This window comes from Protopterus annectens, chromosome 8.part0 (genome assembly GCF_019279795.1).
Source record: "Protopterus annectens isolate FY-2018-M chromosome 8.part0, PAN1.0, whole genome shotgun sequence".
Taxonomy (NCBI): Eukaryota; Metazoa; Chordata; order Ceratodontiformes; family Protopteridae; genus Protopterus; species Protopterus annectens.
Genome location: NC_056741.1, coordinates 1,346,496,542 through 1,346,514,741, shown reverse-complemented (window position 1 = coordinate 1,346,514,741; position 18,200 = coordinate 1,346,496,542). Strand labels below are relative to the sequence as shown.

Here is an 18,200-nt window from a genome sequence, read left to right as displayed (position 1 = left end):
AAAAAAATAAATAAATAAATATATATATATATATATACACATATACACACACACACACACTATATATACATGCATCAATATAAACTTTACCTTCATCTACAAGCAAATACACCACATAGGTTGTAGAAGATAGAGAAGGAAAGAAACTCCAGAATGAAAGGGGGATGGCGGGCGGGTAACCTGGACTGCAAAAGTGAATACACTCGAACATCTACATTTATGGTAAGTATACACAACTGTACTATGTTCTTAGCGTTTCACTGTTGCAGTCATTACATTTGGGTAGAATCCCAAAGCTATGGAATGGGAGGCTGGAGCTAAACAGCATTAGGTGCGGCTATAAGACCCTGCAGAACTGCAGTGGCAAAGTATGCCCTGGACTTAGAGTAGAGAGGCAAATGATAATGCTTTGTAAAGGTGTGAACAGAACTCTAAGCAGCAGCCTCTAGAATGTCTTTGGTTGGTACTCCTCTGAGAAAGGCTGCTGATGTAGCTGCAGCTCTGGTGGAATGAGACCTAATGCCCTTGGGCACAGGTTTGCCATGGTGTAAGTAGCAGAAACAAATGCAGTGGCTTATCCACTTTGAAATAGTCTGCTTTGAAATAGCCTTTCCTTCTGATCTTGCAGCATACGTCACTAGGAAATGCTCAGTTTTTCTTAGAGCTTTAGTCCTGCTCAAGTAGAATCTTAACTGTCTGTGTATGTCCAAAGAATGCAGAACTCTCTCCCCCTTGTTCTGCAGATTTGGATAAAAGGTTGGCAGATGAACAGTTTGGTTAAAAGCCACAGTGGAAACCACCTTAGGCATAAATGAAGGACTGGTCCTCAGAGACACCCTGTCTGGGTAAAATATGATAAAAGGCTCCACAGCCATGAGGGCCTGTAGCTCTGAGACTCTTCTTGCTGAAGTAATTGCTAGGAGCAGAGCTGTTTTACATGATAAGAACTTCATATGCAGTAGCAGCTGGTTCAAATGGAGGCAGGGTGAGCTTTTCCAACACATAATTGAGGTCCCATGCAGGTATTGGTGATCTTCTGGGAGGCCTTAAATTTTTGGCTCCTCTAAGATACTGCTTTAGTAAAGGATGAGAAAAGATTGGTGGCTCCGTATTGTAATGAGCCGAAATGGCAGAGGCATGGATTTTAATTGATGAGAAAGATAGGCCTTTGTCAAGCATCTCAGTCAAGTATTGTAATATCTGAGGAATGTTTGGTTCTGCTGTATCAGTCCATTGTGCTTGATTCCAAGCACAGAATCTCTTCCATTTATCAGCATAAGATTTTCTAGTACTAGGCCTTCTGGTTTCCAAAATGACATCCATCACAGCTTTACTGAGAGGTGGTGTTTGCATAATTACATGATCAGCCATGCTGCCAGGTTCAGTGTTTGGAGTTGATTGTGCAGGATCTGATTGTTTTACTGGGACAGTAGTTGAGGTCTTTGAGGCAAGGTCCAATCTGGGTATTGAGACAAGTTCCTTAGGACTGGGTACCAGTATTGGCGTGGCCAGTCCGAGGCAATTAGTATAATCTTTGATTTCTCTTGTCTGACTTTTAGTAGGACCCTGGGAAGAAGAGGCAGAGGAGGAAAGGCGTAAACTGATAGGTTTTTCCAACTGAAGGATAGGGCGTCCACTTTCCATGCTTGTTTGTGATAAGTCCTTGTGCAGAATCTTTTCAATTGATAATTTTGAGGAGAGGCAAACAGATCTATGTCCGGGCTCCCCCATTTCTTTGTTATCATGCTGAAGACTTTGTGGATCTAGTTTCCACTCATGAGGGTCCATAAGGTTTCTGCTTAAATCGTCTGCCAGAGTATTTTGTTTTCTTGGCAGGAATTGAGCTTGAAGATGTATTTGGTAAGTCAAAGCTGTGTCCCACAGTGCCATGGCTAATCTGCAAAGGGGGTATGAGTGCGTGCCCCCATGCTTGTTTATATACCACATAACCATGGTGTTGGCCGTCTTTTTCAGTAGTTGTCCTGGATGAAGTAAGTCCTTGAAGGCTGTCAGTGCATTTTGAACAGCTAGCATCTCTTTTTGGTTGATATGCAGATGCATTTGTTTTAGGGTCCATATGCCCTGAATGCATCTTCCTGCCAGGTGGGCGCCCCCCATGCATAATCTGATGCGTCTGTTGTTAAGGTTTGGCTGGCAGGGGGTAGAGTGAAGGGCCGTCCCATGTTTTGGTGACATGCCTTTGCCCACCATATAAACTCCTGTTGTAGGCTGGGAATGAGAGGAATCATTGTTTCCAGACTGTGACAATGTTGACTCCATAAACTTTTTAGGTACCACTGAATTTCTTCATATGCAGTCTTGCATATGGAATCAGTAGGATGCAGGATGCCATGAAGCCCAAAGCCTGCAGAATTTGTCTTGCAGATAACTGGGTTTTTGTTGCTATCAGTTTGAAGTAAGTAGTCAGTTGCCTTTGTTTGTCTGGCGTGAGGTAAGCCATCTGGGCAGTTGTATTCAAGCTTGCACCCAGGAATGTTATCTTTTGAGAGGGTACCAGTTGTGATTTATTTTCATTTATTGTGTACCCTAGGCATGTAAGAAGCCTTTTCACAAACACCAGGTGTTGAAGAAGAATGCCCTTGTTCTCTGCTTGAATGAGACGGTCATCCAAGTAAGGATATATTTGTTTACCTCTTTGTCTGCAAAAGGCAATTACTGGAGCCAGGCACTTTGTAAAGACCCTGGGCGCAGTAGATAAGCCAAAGGGTAGTGCAGAGAATTGGTAATGCATTAAGCCAGCCTTGAAACGGCGGTATCTTCTGCACGATTCCCTTATTGGGACATGCAGGTATGCCTCTTTTAGGTCTAATGTCACCAGCCAAGCATTCTTGCCCAGCATGGGCAGAAGCTACTGCAAAGTCAGCATTTTGAATTTTGGAACGTCAGGTATGTGTTCAAAATTGATAAATCCAGTATTGGCCGCCAGGCCTTGTCCTTTCTGGGTACCAAGAACAGTCTTGAATAAAAACCTTGTCCTTTTTCCGTTCTGGTACTGGCTGAATGGCCCCCATTGTCCATGAGGGACGTAACCTGTTTCTGTGCCTCTGCCCATTGACTTTTGGCAGATCCGGCCAACCTTTTGCCATTGGCGGAGTATGGAAATGGAATCTGTATCCCTGTGATACTATGTTTAGCACCCACTTGTCCTGGGTTATTAACTGCCAATTTTGAGCAAAAAGTGCTAATTTTCCCCCTAAGGGTGCTGCTAAAAGGTAAGTGCTTGGTGAAGGCAGAGGGAAGTCATTGGGACTGTTTTCTGTAGGGTTGCGCTTTATCTCCTCCAGATTTGGAGGTAGAAGCACCCCATTGCTTTGACCTGTAAGAATCTTGTGCCTGGTATCCGGAACCTTTAGGGCATCTGGATTTGCCCCTTTGAGCTCTGTCGGACACAGGAAAGGACCAATTTTTTGTAGGCCAGTGTCTACTGAATCTTGGTGGCTGCACTTGTACGAAGTCTTTTACAGTTTGCATAGGCTTAGCTTTGTCTTCCATTTTCTTTAAAACCTCTTCTGCCTTAATACCAAACAGAGTATCATGCTGTAAAGGTGCATCCAGTAATTTAGCTTTAACATGATCACGCAAATTTTGCTCTTTTAGCCAGGCATTCCTCCTAATCACAAATCCAGTAACTGCGGCCCTGCAGGAGGCCTCTAAGGAATCAAAACCACATTGCAAAGTATGCTTTCCAACTTGTTCAGCTGCATGCAATAATTCCTGCAATTCTTTATTTTCTGCACATTCAGAAATCATCATTTTCTGTTTCAGCAATCCCATAATATGTTGTTTACACTTGAGCATATGAAACTGGCAGTTTAAGGCCCTAATTGCCAAGGTTGCAGATGTATAAACTTTCTTTCCCCATCTATCCAGTGCCCTTGAATCTCTGTCAGCGGGTGTAGGATTCTTCGCTGTTGAGGCCGTAACTCCCTTTGAACCCTGTGAAATCGTTTCAGAATCAGCAGCAGGATTTCTAAATAAAAAGTTGTGAGTCAGGGACCCTGTAATATCGGTCAGGCTTGCTGGGAGCCGGAAGTAAGGAGTCAGGGGTCAAGCTTGACTCCGAAAACACATCATCCACAATGTCTAAAACAAGGGGTATGGCTAAAGGCCTGTGCTGAGGGAGAAGAAGGAAATCCCTGAGCCTTTTTTGATTCTGAGAAATCTTGACTCTCCCAGTGAAAATGCTCCCTCAAAGTATGCAAGGTTTCTCCAAATGAATAATCCTCAGGAGGTGATGCAGATGGGATAGACACCTCTGCATCAGAATCTTCATAGGAAGGTATAGATAATTCCTGATCAGAAGAGGGATCAGAAGAAATGGAAACCTAATCTGAAGATTCATAATCAGTGTCTTGCCTAGGCCTCTTACCAGGAGGGGGTTGGGAACCCCTGATCAACGTAATAAGGTCTTCAGCCATTTTGATCATCTGTTTTTTAGGCATAGCGGCCTGTGCACGTGGCTCATGCATCAGTTTTTTAGCTTTAGAAGTTGCTATTGTCTGGTTTTGCAGCTGTCGTCGGTTTGATATAAAAATGTTGAGGCCTGAATACACCCTCAGAAGCCAGTGCCTGCTCAGTGGATCCATACCCATTCAAGGGAGATACATCCATGGGTCCAATACTTTGAGAATCTTGTGGTGTACTGGACTCCACCTGGGTCTCAGTAGGGGCCTGCGACTCGAAAGTAGTGGGTATCAGGGGCTGTGAAAGCACTTCACTGAGTACCGGCAAACCGGCGACTGGCTCAGGAGAAGCTTTGTCGTCTGTTTTAGACCTCGATTGTCTGTCTCTGTCCTTTTCTTTGGGTTTTTTTGTGTACTCCGGTAGTCGGATTGCTATCCAATGACATTTCTGGGTAGTTAAATCTGTTTCCAAAACATTTTGAGGCAAAAATATACAGACGCTTAATAGTGCGTTGGTTAAATCTAGCACAAAACCAACAACCAGGCACATTGTGATCAGGGCCTAGGCAAAGAATACAGTATAAATGGAAATCCTTATGAGGTATTTGCTTCCCACAAGTAACACAATAATTAACTTTTTCTGACATCGGTATGGAACAAGAAAAAAGTTTCTCCAACGGGGTACTTGGCTTTAGTGAAGACTTCGGTTCTGAAACTCGAACTCGAACATTTCAGGAGTCGGCCAACCGGCACTTGCGAAATGCTTCTGCTTCAGGTACCGCGTGGCAAGAAAGACTGAAGAAAATGGCGTTGGCTGCTTGTTTTATACCCCTGATGACCTGACGTCATGGAAGAGGAGACAGCAACCGACGCAGGAACCAAGACTTTGGAATTCAGGCCGACTGAGGGCAACCTGCCAGCAGATTACCCAAATGTAATGACTGCAATAGTGAAACACGAAGAACATCAGGTCAAACAAAGACTAAAGAACACTTACTTGAATAAAATTTCACATCTGCCTGAGAAACCTGTTTGGGTGGGGGTGGGGGGGCAATTAGAGAAGTCTTGCAGTTTGTAATGTTACTTCAAACTCTATATACTGACAGATGAAAGCAACCATTTTCCTTTAAAATATATGCCACCTGCTAAACAACACGAATATCACATAAATGGCTGTAATAGACCCCCCCCCTTCATATCTCCTAAGGTAAATGCAGAGTATCATGCCAAACTTGAATAAGTTTGAAGGCATTCAATGAAACTGTAGATGCCGGAGCAAGAGGATCAATATTAAAGTTCATGGATAAGAACAGGACTCAAACTACAAGATAGATAACAGTCTTCTAAGAATACATTAAAAACAGTCACAGGTTCCCAAACTGAAGTACATGGTTACCAGCAGCAATGGGAACAATAACAGAAAGAGCTGTAAAATAGAAAGTAACCTCTGCCATCTTCAGGTCTTCTACAGAGGAGGAAGTCAGCCACAAATGTGCCCGGTACCCTAGCTGTAACTAGTACGAAAAAGCATCAAAAATCAAATCAGATAAAGATATTAGTAATCACCACCTACGCTAATCCTGAACATGCACACAAATAACACACAAAAATACAATTCTCTCATCTTGTAGGGTAAAGAGCACACTTCTTTACGTACAGTTAGAGTAACTTGTTTCTAAGAAAATTACTAAAAGACCTATCCTCAAGAAAGTAAGATCTAGCAAAAGGAAAAAAGTGAATGAAAAGAGGAAACAGTGAACTGGAGCCTCTACCACAGAACATCTGAAGCTATGGGAATGTACAGTCACATAACAGTATTATGCTTAACATTAAAAATCACTGCTATAGTTCATTTAAAATAAATAAGTACCAGTGGGATATTACCAAACACCACATGCCTTGTAATACAATAGGGGGAACCAAGTTCAACTTTTAAGCTGAATCTACAACCTGTAATGCCCATAGGGGGGAAAAAAAAAATCCCACAAAGATGGCCAAGTGGCTATGTTACAGAAGCTGGGCTGAAACATTTTTGAAAGCATCTTCAGCTTTTCAACCCTTGTAGAATGTGTTCTGTCATGATCAGCTAAAGGCTAAATACAGCAGTCATAACAAAAATGTTTTTCCTCAGAACCCCTACAATACACACCATGAGATTACTCACTCTTACTACGGATGTAAGCCTACAGATCTCCCCGGGAACAAACACGCCACAGATCGTATGGTATCCATTGATGAACTCATGCATTATGTACCTTCCCAGATATATGCCCCAAAAATTCCACCAAGGGAAAAAATGTGTAAACACAATCCTTCACTTCCCTGTCTGCTCTTCTGGTAATAATGAAACTACTTGAACTCTTTTGTTCTGTTTATGCGAGAGAACAAACAGGGATAATAACATAGACAACACAATTACAACTGATCATTCTGATGGCTTGTTTGGATACTGCTGTAGATAACTTTCTTGGTATAAAAATAAAACACTGACCATATACGCATAATCTTTAGCCAAGTTATCATAATATCATAGTTGCCTGCATCTGTATGGGGAGTGGGATGGAAAATGAGTTGAATTAACAAACTGCATGATCACTTTGGGCAAAAAAGGGTGATCAAAGGTGCTACTCTGAGTACCAGTGTGGGTCTTTCTGCACATCAAAGCTAGCAGTTCTTAAGTCCTCCAAGCATAGGTGATGACTCTTGGGTTTTCCAGGATAAAAAAAAAAAAAAAGAAACATCAGAAATGTCAGGCTTGCATGGAAGGATAGGGAAATTTCTTAATGACCAAGCTGAAGTGTCATGGAATTGAACAAGTCTCCTTGTAAGCTTGAGATGTACTGTACATTAAAGGAGCATCTAGAGAAGAAAATGGAGAGTCAAATGGCAGGTAGGTGGAAACTGCTCACAAATGAACCAGATTAAGACAAAGGCTAGGCCCTGATCAAAAAGTTCAGAAAGGAACTGACATATAAAGTGGCTAGCCAAGTTCATGTGCTTCCTGTTGCACCAGAAAGAAAACGTATCCACTTAAACAAGTATTTGTTGGCCTCCTGCTGTGTACCAAATTGTCTGAGGAGAAAAAACAGTCATCATGTGTAACTTCCCTGAGATCTTCTATGTTCAGTCTGATTCAAGTGCAACACACACACACACACACACACACACACACACACACACACACACACACACACACACACACACACACACACACACACACCACTTACTTTTCCTTCGTTCCACTCCTGACCTTCAAGTCTCCTTTCTGGTGCGTCACTGAGACACCCACTCACAGTTTGTTCATTCCTCCATTGACCATGGGGGGTGAAGGTGAAGAATGAACCAACTGGGAATGGGATCATCATCCTTGCAGTTGAACAAGGTTTTATCCTTAAACCCTGTCCTCTCTTTCTGTACAGGCTCATCAGCACCCAGTGGGGTTTAACAAGAAATATTTGCAATGCATATCCACGTTTTCACATGACAGTCATACAAACCCCATTCCCTTTGAAAGTGAGCATGCTCATGTGACCCTTTTTTTACCAAGGGAATTCTACCATGGACTTGTGCCTCAAGCATATGCCTCATCCCCTCTGATGAAGCCTCTCCTCTTCCATGCTAGCTCTGGAAGGTATACGAGCCACTAATCAAGAATGGGTCACCTAGCTCATATTTAGAGCTTTATCTCTCTATGCCAATGGGACTGGCAGGAAGGGGTACATTATGGTCTCTTCTTTCTAGGTTAGCAGAATGTAGTTAGCATGTATAATTACTGGATGATGCCAATGGACATCCATCTTATTCCCTGATGTCGATCCTCAGAAAAATGTTGGCTGGGGATGATGCAAAGTTTCCAGGAATCAAGCCGGTCACAGGCTTCTGCATGACAGGAAGACCCAAGAATCAGAAATGCAACACTGATCTACTGGAACATCTACAGTTACTTATTAGTTATGTACTTACCATAAACTGGTATCTGTGTTGTCCTCTTCTCATTCTGCTTCACGTATGGGTCTCAGATCTGAACCTCGGACATGGCTCAGGCACCTCCCACAGACGTGGACTTCCAAGTTCAAACTCCTCCCCTTACCCATAATCCTCTGCACCTCATCCAACCTCCTCAGATCGAGTTTGCCGGCCCCAAAGCCACGGAAAAAAAGGAAGAAACCCAGACGCTCAACCTGGAACCAGAGTTCCAAAAAAGGCTATCTAGCTCCTCCAGAAGCATATCCAGAAGGAGGGGGCAGTTTGGGAGGGAAGGTGAAGCAGAATGAGGAGGAGGACAACAAGGATACCAAGTTACAGTACACACATAACTAATAAATCTGATGACGTCCTTCTCCTTCTGCTTCATGTATGGATCAAAGTCCCCAGCTATACATTTTCTTGGGTGGCCTCAAGGAAGAATATGTCAGAGCACAGAAGAATCAAAGGATGTCCTGCTCCTGGACACAACATCCAATTTATAGTGGGACACAAAGATTTGAGAATTAGACCAAGTGGCAGGAGCACAAATGTCATCAATAGAAATCCTAGAAGAAAAGGCAGCTGATGCAGCAATAGACCTCATGGAGTGAGCTTTTAGAAGACCTGGCAATTTCCAACCATTCCTTTAATAAATGAAGGCAATAAAGTTAGTGATCCACTTTGAAACTGTTACTTTGGAAACAGCTTGACCCTTACGATTAGAGGAAAAGGAAACAAATAACTTCCTGAAGTGCCTTGTCCTATGGAGGCAGGACCAAAGCTGCATATGAACATCCTAGGAATGCAGAATGTATTCTCCTTTGTTAGAGTAATTAGGAATGAGCGCCGATAATTGAACACATTGATTGATATTGGAAGATGAAGCCACCTTCGGCAGAAAAGAAGGATTAGTACAGAGACACACCCTATTCTTGTGGAAGATGATGTGAAGATGTTTGGAAGAATGTGCTTGCAACTCGGAAACCCTTTTTGCTGATGTCACTGCGAGAAGAAAGGTGGATTTCCAAGACAAAACCTTCAAGTCATAATCCTTACCCGGCTCAAAGGGACTCTGGGTTAAGGCTTGCAAACCAGAGTGAGATCCCACGAGGGCGCAGGGTTTTTAATAAGAGGCCTCAAAAGAAAGATCCCTTTCAAAAAAGCTTTATATAGACTAGAAAAAGCAAGAGACCATGACAAAAAACCTGAATGAAAGTTGAAGACAGCTGCTAGCTGCAGTTTAATGCTAGCAAAACTAGAACCTTGCGTAAACAAGGATTCTAAAAATGACAGAATAGAGGGGATTGGAGATGAAAATAAGGGTCCACATTATTATTGATTGCCCAAACAGAAAATGTCTTCCACTTACTGTTATAAACCTTCTGGGTAGATTATTACTGGGAGGCCAGAATAACAGCATTTGACCAGAGAAGAAAACCTGGGCCCTCTAACGATTACAGGAAGTGGAGAAACCATGTAGTCAACTTGAGAGTGTGGAGATCGGGGTAGCATCCTAAAGTCGAGTGAGAGAGGAGGGCCAGTTTGGGTTCCACCATCCAAGGAGGATGTTTGACATGAGACCAGAGGAAGGGGAACCACAACAGGTGAGGCCAGAAGGGGGCAATGAGGATTACAGAGCTCTTCAACCATTTGGCTTTCTGAAGGTATCTGTGGAGCAAAGGTAGAGGAGGGTAGACATACAGGAGTCCTGAAGGCCAATTGTGGACTACAGCGTCCCTTGGGGAACCCTCCCCCAAAGGATGAATCAGAGCAAAGTACCTGCTGCATTTGGTTTGGTGTTGTAAGTAAGGAGACAAGAGAAGGTCGCAGCAGGGACAACCCCCAACGGTGGAATATCTCATTCGCCACTGACTGAGGGACCACTCCTGAGGCATCAAAATAGACCTGATGAGCCTGTCCACTAACACGCTGGATTTTCCTGGTACATGTGTTGCAAGAAGAAAGCGGTTTGAAGAGATCACCCATTCCTATACCCTCATTGCCTCTCTGCAGAGAGGGCATGAATGGATTTCTTCTTGCATGTTGATGTACCAGACAACAGCCATGTTGTCTGTGTGAATAGGAATAGTCCCTGGAGGGAGGACATCTTGAAAGGCTTGCAATGACGGAAGAACTGCCCTCATCTCAAAGACGCTGAAATGCAGACTGGTCTCTGTGTCCATGTGCCTTGGACCATCTTCCCTGAAAGTCCCCCCCCCCCAAGATGGGAAGTGTCCATGGTCACAGTATCTGATGGCAAGAGAAGAGTGAATGGTCTGCCTACAGTCACATCCACTTGAATCCACCACCTTAGATCGGATCTGCAAATGTTTGTTAACCTGACAGTAGCAGACAAGGGACAACACAGAATAGACCACTGAACAGAGTCTCTACTGGAGAATGTCCATATACCTTTCTAGCGGAACCAACAAAATGGCAGCAGTCATAGAACCCAGAGCTCTCAGAATCAATCTGGCTGTAGGTGATGAGGAAAGTAGAACAGCCTGAACTTGGGACTTCAAAGTGTCGCTGCGATGCTGGGGCAAGGCAGCTACCTGAGTAGAAGTATTCAGATGTACACCAATGAACTCTAGGTTCTTAGCCAGCATAGGTTACTTTTCCACATTTATGGTTATGCCTAGAGAGAGAATGAGACAGCTGGTATGGATAATCCCTGGCTTGACAAAGTTGACCCTGACTGGGGGCGGTCAGGAGCCAATTGTTCAGATATGGGAATACCTGAAACCCTTGCAATCTTAGATGCGCTGTGGTCTTTGCTATGCACTTGGTAAACACCCAGGGGACTGTGGTGAGACCAAACAGCAAGGGTTGAAATTGGAAATGACTGGCTCCCAGATGGAAGTGAAGATGGCTCCTGGAGCACCTATCTATTTTTATGCGATAGTACGCATTCTTGGCTCAGGTCTAGAATGGACCACAGGCCCCCTGGCTTTTTTGGCGCACACACACACACACAAAAAAAAAAAAAAACGGGAAGCCACAACAATCAACTACAACTATAATCTTGAAACTTTTTTTTTTTTTTTGAAGAGAAGGAAAAAGGGCCAAATCCCGAGAGGAAAGAGACCGTGAGAAGCTAACACACTAGAACACTAAGAGAGGAGGGAACAAGTAGAAATACAAAACTAAGTGAATAAGGACAGCAACAGAGCAAAAAACTGGCAAGAATTAAAGTGAATCTTATCTGAGCCTTGGAATCACATCTGGGAACACCAGCTGCAAATGAAACTGGAGGAGGTTGGGCTTGGTGTAGAGGATTATGGGTAAGGGGAGGAGTTTAAGTCTAGAAGTTCAAGTCTCTGGCAGGTTTTTGAGCCAGATCCTAGGTTCAGATCCGATACCTATCTGTGAAGCAGAATGAGGAGGACATCAGATCTTAAATCCAACTTAACTGTACTTTCTCAGAAGCCCCTCCAAGTGGCCTAGGCAACCTTGGCTTTCCCAGTGAAATGCGGCTGGGACCCTCTCAGTGCCTTTCCTTTCCTGTCCTGAATAAGAACATTTGCAGTAAGTGTTGTTCTGGCCCAGGATGTAGGATGTCATTACTGTTAGCTGTAATTCTTGTTCCAAAAGCTATGCCTATATTGCTAGACAGCACAGGAGCTAAGAATGAGTTCCCCCTTGTTAATTCACCACACAACTGTGGTGTCATCTGTCCAAATCTGCTGTTACTGGAGAGGTAAGATTGCTGTGGAAGACTTTTATAGCTAGAAACACTTCCAGAATTTCTTTTAGGTTCATATGCAGTTTTTGATCTGGAGTCCAGATTCCCTGCACCTTCAACTGCCCTCCGCAATCTATATGTGAGCTGTCTGAGATGATGGATTTATCCATCTCTGGTGGACAGAAACTTGCCCCTGGGTTCTGCAGAATGCTGTCTTGCCACCAGACTGGTTTCTTTTCAGGCAGGAAGGGGCACCACACTTTCTAAGGGTTGTGAATGCTGTTCCCCAAGTTTTTTTTTTTTTTTTTTTTTAAGGAGCCACTCGTGTTTTCTTATGAGCAGCTTTGAAAGAAATCATTACGATGCAGTATGCCATGTACCCAAAGGCCCTTAAAATTTCCTTGCAGTGACACTGTGCTTTGTAACAGGCTCTGTGGACAGCTTGTCAAATAAGAGACCTTGTTTTTGGGGTAGGAATGCCTTTTGGTGTACTGAATTTATGAGTGCACCCAAAAAGAGAATCCTTGTCTGTGGCTATAGTTGACACTTGTGTAGATTGAGAGTGAGGACTACCCTTCTGGAAGCAAGGCATGGTGATGTGAAGGATTGACCAATGTTCTAGGGTGGCTTTTGACTGGATTAAGCAGTCAGGTTGGGTCAGGGTAAAACTGAAGTCTTAAAGTTCTTCAATGGGCTAAAACCAATACTAGACATTTGGTAAACACTCTGGGAACAGCAGAGAACCAAATGGTAAAGTACAGTTGTGTAAAATCTTACCATAACAGTAAATGTCCTTTTCACTACTGCAGTATTCTTCAATGAAGGGACCTCCTGTCAAGGATAGACCAACATTCTGGCCAGTAAACCAAAGCCTTTAGATTTTATAGGTCCCACACATGCTCTCAGTGTAGGACAAAGGTGACCTACAGATGCAACTACTCAAACCTGAACTACCCTACAAGGAACAAAATAACCCCAAGGATAACATAAAACATGTACATCCGGAAGAAAAAAAATTCAGAGAGGGAAAGGAAATGGCAGCCCCTCAGTGAAGAGGATAACAAAAGACAGGGGCAAGAGCCATAACAGAGGAGGAAAAGGAGAGACTGAATACTTAAACAGTGAAGAGAAAGGAAAATTGTGTAAAATCTTACCATGACCATAGATGTTCTTCTCTTCCATGTTGCAGTATTCTACACGTGGGTTTACCCTTCTTCTTTCCAGTTCGTCTGGCCAGGATTCCCAAGATTTTCAAGTCGAATGTCCTTAGGTGCGTTGGACATCTGATATGGCAGCAGGAATGTGGGCCATAAAAGTGACATCTGCAAGCACCAGCCCTCAGAACACAAAGCCCCAGTTGGAGCCAGTCCTAAGGCCATAGCCTGTCTAGTGCCACCCAGGAGAGCAACTGCAACCTGACGGGAAGGAAACCTGCAACATGGAAGAGAAGGACATCTACGGTTATGGTAAGATTTTACACAACTTTCTTGTGTCCTATTCCACTGTTGCAATATTCTACATGTGGGTGAATGCCAAAGCTCACTGACGATTGGGTGGTGGTCTGGAAGAGGTTTCCAGGAATCTGTGTAGGATAGCCAAGGCAAACCCCACCCTGGCTCTAGAGATATGGTCCAGCTTGTAGTGCTTGGTGAAAATGTGCACAAAGGACCAAGTAGCTGCTTCAAGGATGGTGTTGGTGTCTATCCCATTAAAGAAGGCTCCAGAAGAGCCCATTGCTCTGGTGGAGTGGGCTTTGACATTGCCCTGCAAGGTTTTCCAATGGTATAGGTAACAGAATGAAATGGCCCTGGAGATCCAGGCTGAAAAGGTCTGTTTGGTCACTGCTTTCCTCAGGGCTCTGGCGTGGAAGGAGACAAACAGTTGGTCTGATTTCCTAATGGACTTGGTTTTATGTAGATAAAACAAGAAGTTATGTACTCACCATAACATTCGATGTATGTAGTCCATCTCGCCTTACATTCTTACCTGTGGGTTCGGAGCCTTTAGCTCGAAGTCTTTCTATTGGCTGGGCTAAGATGGTATCCCATGCTGCACTGCTCTCTATCCCCAGATCTAGTTTCCTGCAAGCACCAGCACTCATTCTCCATGCATAACACCACCTAAGGAAAGTAAAAACAAACCAAGAATGAAGGGAACTCTGAAACCAGGCCTAACCTCCAGATCCTCCAGGACGGGGGGGAAAGTAAGAATGTGAGGCGAGATGGACTACATACATTGAACGTTATGGTGAGTACATAACTTCTCGATGTTATGTAGTCCAATCTCGCCTACATTCTTACCTGTGGGACAGCGTCCCCAGCACCTAAATCCTGGGAGGCTCAGTGGAAAATACTCCTGAGCACTGTGGAAGCAAAGGAAGACCTGCCCCTAGATACCACATCTAACTTGTAATGAGTAACAAAGGTGTGAGGAGATGCCCAAGTAGCTGCAGCACAAATATCATCCAAAGACAATCTGGCCTGAAAAGCTGTAGATGTAGATACAGACCGGGTAGAGTGAGCCTTCACCCAGAACGGTAAATCTCTTCCCCCTGAAGTATAAATGAAAGAAATACAACTGGAAATCCACCTGGACAACGTGACTTTGGAAACAGGAGACCCAATTCTGTTTTCCGAAAATGAAACAAACAACTGATCAGATTTTCTGAGGTCTTTCATTCAGTGCAAATAAAAACGTAATTGTCTGTGCACATCCAGTTGATGAAATTTGAATTCTGCCTTGTTTGAGAACCGAGGAAAAAACACTGGCAATTCAATAGATTGGTTAAGGTAACTAACGGACGCTACTTTGGGAAGATAGGAGGGATTCAGTCTGAGAGAAACCCTGCCTTTATGAAAAATCAAATAAGGGGTTTTGATTGGTAAAGCTTGAAGCTCCAAAACGCGTCTGGCTGACTTGATGGCTACCAAAAAGACAGTCTTCCAAGTTAAGGGAATGACATATCCTCAGGTAATTATTTGTAGAACCCATTGGTCCTGGGGGATATCCTGCCAGGCCTCCGGGTATAATGAGATTCGACCCCAGACTGGCTCCGGAAATGCACAGTCGGGCCTCCCATCAGGAGCGGCGGTAGGGAGAACCACGAAAGGAATCATGGACTCCCGAGTTGTGAGGGCCTCCTCTGCCCTTAGGGCGGTGTCTTCCTGAATAACCACCCCCTCCCTGCCTCTGGAGGGGGGCTCACCTTGTGCACCGGGAAAAAACCTCTTTGATTTTTTGAACCACATTTTTCCACCCCTCTGGGCCTTGGGATAAGGCCTAGAGGGAAGGGAAAAACAGACTCCTACGGCAGACAGAGTTTTTCCCTCTTGCTTGCACCTAGTGAGAGTGTCTTTCACCTTGGTTCCGAACAAAGAGGAACCATTAAACATGGCGTTAGTGAATGAAGACTTGAAGGCCTCCACGAAATGACAAAGGCACAACCAGACCTGCATCCTAAGAGCAGCTCCATAACTTGCTTCCCTACTCGCTCCCTCGGCTGCATAGGAGATCAGCCTCATGGAGGAGTTCACAATAGAATTGAGGGTGGACATCTGAGTGCTGACCTTCTGGACCACTGCCTCAGAAATGTTACCCGTGAGAGTATCTCCAAGCTCCTTTAGGAGATCTCTCTGGATCCGTGTAAAGTGTGATAAGTAATTCAGTGACCGCAAGGTAAAGGTCGCTGAAGAAAATGTACGCTTCCCGTACCGGTCCATAACCCTAGACTCCTTGTTAGGAGGATGGACGGTGGAAGAAGTCTCAGCTAAATGCGTGGCGGCTGCCACCACCATGGCATTCACAGGGACTCCCTTGGATAGAAATTCCTTATCAGGAGGGGCAGACAAAAAATTATTGGGTCTCCTGGGGACTGGTTCCACAGAGTCAGGGGTTTCCTATGCCCTTCGACAAACCAAATCCAGAAGCTCGTCGAAGGGTGGAGATACCCAGGAGGAGGAGGGCTGAGCACCAAAGGCCTTCAGGAAGACAGACTCCTCTTCGGAGGGGGCTTTGGATGGCCAGTCACCTCTGCTTCAAAATCTCTAGGATATCAAAGAAAGAAACATCCTCAGAGGATGACTTAGGGGACCCCTCCGATTCCTGGAGGTCGGTGTCTGACGTGAGATACTCATCCTGGGAATCTATGTGCTTCCTCTTGCACGTTTTCTTTCTGGGTGGCACCTCAGGCAAAAACTCTGACGGGCTCTCAGAAATAAGGGGACCACTCGTGGGGGTACTCTGAGGCCTTGGGGCTCTGCTGTCCAGAGATAGATGGCGATCAGAGACCTGCACCAGTGTTGTAGGGGAAAGAGTGACCGACCCGTATGATGCCGCTGATGACCTGGCCAGCGCGCTCCTCATGGCCTCGAAGGCTGGTCCTCCCGGATCTGAAGAACGACCGGTCTCCGAAGCAGAGACAGGAGTCAGGCCTCCCCACGCCGAAGCGCTGAGAGGTGTCCCGAAGCCTCTCCATCTGGTCTGACCAATGAATCCTGAGTCCTGAACCCCGTCGATGGTGTCAGAGCGGATGTCGGAACCGATAAGCCAGGAGGGGCTGTCGGAACCGACCTAGGGACATCACACAGAGCCGAGCACTCTGGCTCCGAATGCTGAGATGTGCTCGGAGGAGGAAGTATCTATGTAAGTTGAGGGACCAGCTCTGGAGCCGACTGGGTTGGAGCCGAGAACAATTTAGCCAGTACTGGTGACTGAAGAAGTCTCTGCACCACTCTATCGACGTCCACATCCGATAAGGTCCTGGAAGATTTGGAGGATAGGGAAGGAGATCAAGACCTCCTCTCTGAAGGAGACCTGCGAGGAGATACCGGCCTAATGCTAGACGACTGGCTCTGAACAGGCTCCAAGAAAATTGGAGCCGAAGCAGGTTCCATAATCACTGACACTTCCTGCGGCCCCAAGGACAATGGAGCTGAGGATGTCGATGAAGATTTTGCTATTTTCTCCGGCGGCTCCGAGGATACTGATGGAGCCAGGGATCGCTTTTTTGCCTTGGAAGATTTTGCCTTAGAGCTGGAAGCACTCTCCAGAACCTCCTTGAAGGAGGGTTTCAGAAGTTCCTTCAAAATCAATTTGTTCTTCCTTTCCTGAAGAACACGCGGGCTAAAGGTATGACAAAAACTACATGACTCCTGGAGATGAATTGCTCCCAGACAGTACACACAGAGTGTCCATCAGTGATGGACATCTGATAACTGCACTTGGAGCACTTCTTGAAGCCCGAGGGCTTATGCTCCTTAGTATCTTTTGACATAGTTACCACAAACAGAAAGTAACTAACTCAAAATAGACCAATGGCAGAACAGCCACAAGCGCGGGAACAAGCCAAACAACAAACAGAACATCACAAAGACCTCTAACTCAAATGATCCTTATACACAAATACAAGGGGGGAGGACCAATTCCTCTAATTTAAACGGTTTTCGTCCAAGGGAAGGATTTAGCACACAAGGAAAGCAAGGGGACAGACTAGGTCATCTAAGAGCGTTGGAAACTGCTAGTGGGATACCACAGAATGCGCTATAAAAGAAAACACAACTTTTCCACAATACAGTCAAGAACACACACAACAGCTATTAAAATAGCTTTTTGCAAAAAACTTCTCTGATATAAGAAGAAAAGGGTACTTGGCCACAGCCAAGAGCGAGACCACATCCGAGCTACACGAGCAGCAAACGAGATCTGGGGATAGAGAGAAGTGCAGCATGGGGTACCATCTTAGCCCAGCCAATAGAAAGACTTTGAGCTAAAAAGTATGGCCGAGTCGGAGCCGACATTCGGCTCCGAACCCACGGGTAAGAAGGTAGGCGAAATTGGACTACATAACATCCTAAGTTGTCTGTGGACGTCTAGGGAATGAAGTACTCTCTCACTATCTCCCTGCAAATTGGAGAAAAAGGTGAGCAGGTGAATGGCCTGGTTCAAGGATAGGTCATTCACTACTTTGAGCGTGAAAGACAGAGTATTCCTGAGAGTAACCCTGTCAAGGTGGAAGACTAAATAAAAAAGGTGGTGTAGCCATTAGAGCTTGTAGCTCTGAGACCCTCCTGGCAGAGGTCAGAGCCACCAATAAAACAGTTTTCCATGTGCAAACTTTTAGGGAGGCT

General features: G+C 44.8%; 1 protein-coding gene across 5 annotated transcripts in view; it reads right to left on the bottom strand.

Moving 5' to 3' along the window:
- The window catches only part of KMT2A (lysine methyltransferase 2A), a 3,231,120-nt gene that overhangs the window by 1,539,053 nt on the left and 1,673,867 nt on the right, over window positions 1-18,200 (bottom strand). The window lies entirely within an intron of this gene.